At 36.1% G+C, this 3,865-nt stretch overlaps 1 long non-coding RNA gene across 1 annotated transcript; it reads left to right on the forward strand.

The window, feature by feature from the left end:
- The first annotated feature begins 481 nt into the window (after positions 1–481).
- Positions 482–3,570, forward strand: LOC148977436 (uncharacterized). Its single transcript, XR_016145391.1, has 3 exons — positions 482–564; positions 2,782–2,843; positions 3,082–3,570. It is a non-coding gene; the product is annotated as an uncharacterized LOC148977436 (long non-coding RNA).
- Positions 3,571–3,865: the final 295 nt, after the last annotated feature.

A 3,865-nucleotide genomic window follows, 5' to 3' on the forward strand; every position in this document is an offset into this window, starting at 1 on the left:
AGCATAATATGAACTGTAAATAACAATAATAATAAAAACTTTAAAAACACAGGTTTGCAAAGTAATTCACAAAATAACTAATCAGAGACACAAATGCCATAAAACCGTAAGAGGTGGGCCACCCAATACAAGAACCCAATAACAAATCCAGACCAGGAGAACTCAAATGAAGTGCAGGATGCAGTTAAAATAAAATAAAAAGGGGCAGACATTAATATATATATATATATATATATATATATATATATATATATATATATATATATATATATATATATACAATGCGATAAGAAAAATATGCATGTTAAAAAATGCACCAGAGATAAGCAAGAATGTTTTTCCATATAGTGCTTGTTTTCATCCGTGCCATGCGCATGCACACACACCCACATACACATACACCCACACACACAAACAATAATCCACAACGAGAGAGGGAGAAAGATCTACATGCGTGCATGCAGCGCGCATACGCGCTCACACAAGCCGGTGTCGTGCCAAGGTACTTACCCCTGAAAGGAAGTGTATCCCCGGTCGCGGGAGCGCGCACGCATTCAGCAGGAGGTGTGTCATTACTTTGTCCAAGATGAATTAAACTATAACACGTGAATTGTTTAAGTCATCGTTTTACTGTTGTTGTTGTTTTGTTTTTTTTTATCGACGAGGTTTAGCAAAGACAGATATCATGTGGCCCATCAAAAACTAATTATTTTGTGGGCAAACGATCTAGCTTCATGCACGGAATGGATCAATTCTCACGAGAATGTACTGAAAAACTAAGACGACCATATCGTTTCACAAGCAAACAGCCCGTGGATATAAAATTGTTCTTACCCCCCCCCCCCCCTCCTCCTCCTTCCATGGTGAATTATTACCAAAATCATTCAATAATGCATTGCACTTATACATAGGCAAACAACGATTTTACCGATGATGGCCTATCATCAAGTGTTTTATTTTATGAATACTGTACATCATGTCTAATAACAGCAGTGAATATGAACACATTTCCTATTTCCTGACTAAAGTTATAGTGGGATACAGATTTTTTCAGACCGTATTTTCGACCTGCCAAAATATGTACCCCCCCCCTAAAATCTACAGGTGATGGCCTATCATCTAGTGTTTTATTTTATGAATACTGTACATCATGTCTAATAACAGCAGTGAATATGAACACATTTCTTGTTTTCTGACAAAAGTTATAGTGGGATACAGATTTTTTCAGACCGTATTTTCGACCTGCCAAAATATGTATCCCCCCCCCCTAAAATCTACAGGTGATGGCCTATCATCTAGTGTTTTATTTTATGAATACTGTACATCATGTCTAATAACAGCAGTGAATATGAACACATTTCCTATTTCCTGACTAAAGTTATAGTGGGATACAGATTTTTTCAGACCGTATTTTCGACCTGCCAAAATATGTATCCCCCCCCCCAAAATCTACAGGTGATGGCCTATCATCTAGTGTTTTATTTTATGAATACTGTACATCATGTCTAATAACAGCAGTGAATATGAACACATTTCCTATTTCCTGACTAAAGTTATAGTGGGATACAGATTTTTTCAGACCGTATTTTCGACCTGCCAAAATATGTACCCCCCCCCTAAAATCTACAGGTGATGGCCTATCATCTAGTGTTTTATTTTATGAATACTGTACATCATGTCTAATAACAGCAGTGAATATGAACACATTTCCTATTTCCTGACTAAAGTTATAGTGGGATACAGATTTTTTCAGACCGTATTTTCGACCTGCCAAAATATGTACCCCCCCCCTAAAATCTACAGGTGATGGCCTATCATCTAGTGTTTTATTTTATGAATACTGTACATCATGTCTAATAACAGCAGTGAATATGAACACATTTCCTATTTCCTGACTAAAGTTATAGTGGGATACAGATTTTTTCAGACCGTATTTTCGACCTGCCAAAATATGTATCCCCCCCCCTAAAATCTACAGGTGATGGCCTATAATCTAGTGTTTTATTTTATGAATACTGTACATCATGTCAAATAACAGCAGTGAATATGAACACATTTCCTATTTCCTGACTAAAGTTATAGTGGGATACAGATTTTTTCAGACCGTATTTTCGACCTGCCAAAATATGTATCCCCCCCCCCAAAATCTACAGGTGATGGCCTATCATCTAGTGTTTTATTTTATGAATACTGTACATCATGTCTAATAACAGCAGTGAATATGAACACATTTCCTATTTCCTGACTAAAGTTATAGTGGGATACAGATTTTTTCAGACCGTATTTTCGACCTGCCAAAATATGTATCCCCCCCCCCAAAATCTACAGGTGATGGCCTATCATCTAGTGTTTTATTTTATGAATACTGTACATCATGTCTAATAACAGCAGTGAATATGAACACATTTCCTATTTCCTGACTAAAGTTATAGTGGGATACAGATTTTTTCAGACCGTATTTTCGACCTGCCAAAAGATGTATCCCCCCCCCCCCCTAAAATCTACAGGTGATGGCCTATCATCAAGTGTTTTATTTTGTGAATACTGTACATCATGTCTAATAACAGCAGTGAACGTTTTTGGTTTAATAAATTCTCAATGTATAAAACTGTCAATGATCTAAATTAATGGTGGTGTATATTTTATTTGTTCATTATTCATACTATTTGAATTTTTAATTTTATGGAGCCATCAGAATTATTCCATACTAACCTAAAAAATATTTGTGTGGAAAAACTAAGAATTATAGATTCATGCTCTGTGTTTTGTTTTGTTTCTAAGATGACCTGACTGACATATGTCACTTCTGTGGATCAGAAGGACCCAAGGAAGATTTGAGCTGGGTAAATCAAACTTAAGAAATGTGAAATGAAATATGTTTTGATATAAAGTTATTAAGAATTTTATTGTAGTGTTATGTTGGATATTTATATTATATTTCTTCTATTTTGCCCAGGACTTACAAACATTACATAATTATTTTATCTCCACAATAATTACTGTACAGTATATTACAAATATCAATTACACAGGAATGAAAATTTGCAACCTCTTACTGAATCCAAATAATTTGTTTTCCAGATTCAGTGTGACGTTTGTTTGCGGTGGTTCCACCATATGTGTGTTAAAAGCCCACCAACGGAGGAGGCCTTCCTGTGTACTGCTTGTACTCCTTAATTTTGTGTACATTATTGTTCCGGAGGAATTTATTGATTAAATCTTGTTGTATTATTACACCTTCCAAGTATGTGTCTTATCATCTTAAAATTATTAAAAACCAACAGACTGATGCGGGACATTATCTCAATATGCGACGTGCGGTCCAGCACAAAGTGGGACGGGTGCTGCTCAAGATGGATGGCGGGGGTCTTATCTTGCTTTCTTGGCGCCACAGGAAGTGGAGACGTTGATAGTCCATCATCTGTGGAATATGGAGAGGGGGATACCTTTTATAGCAGGTCGAAAATACGGTCTGAAAAAATCTGTATCCCACTATAACTTTAGTCAGGAAATAGGAAATGTGTTCATATTCACTGCTGTTATTAGACATGATGTACAGTATTCATAAAATAAAACACTAGATGATAAGCCATCACCTGTAGATTTTAGGGGGGGGGATACATATTTTGGCAGGTCGAAAATACGGTCTGAAAAAATCTGTATCCCACTATAACTTTTGTCAGAAAACAAGAAATGTGTTCATATTCACTGCTGTTATTAGACATGATGTACAGTATTCATAAAATAAAACACTAGATGATAGGCCATCACCTGTAGATTTTAGGGGGGGGGGGGGGGTACATATTTTGGCAGGTCGAAAATACGGTCTGAAAAAATCTGTATCCCACTATAACTTTTGTCAGAA

The sequence above is a fragment of the Pimephales promelas genome, chromosome 10 (genome assembly GCF_988280905.1).
Source record: "Pimephales promelas chromosome 10, fPimPro1.hap1.1, whole genome shotgun sequence".
NCBI classification, from domain to species: domain Eukaryota; kingdom Metazoa; phylum Chordata; class Actinopteri; order Cypriniformes; family Leuciscidae; genus Pimephales; species Pimephales promelas.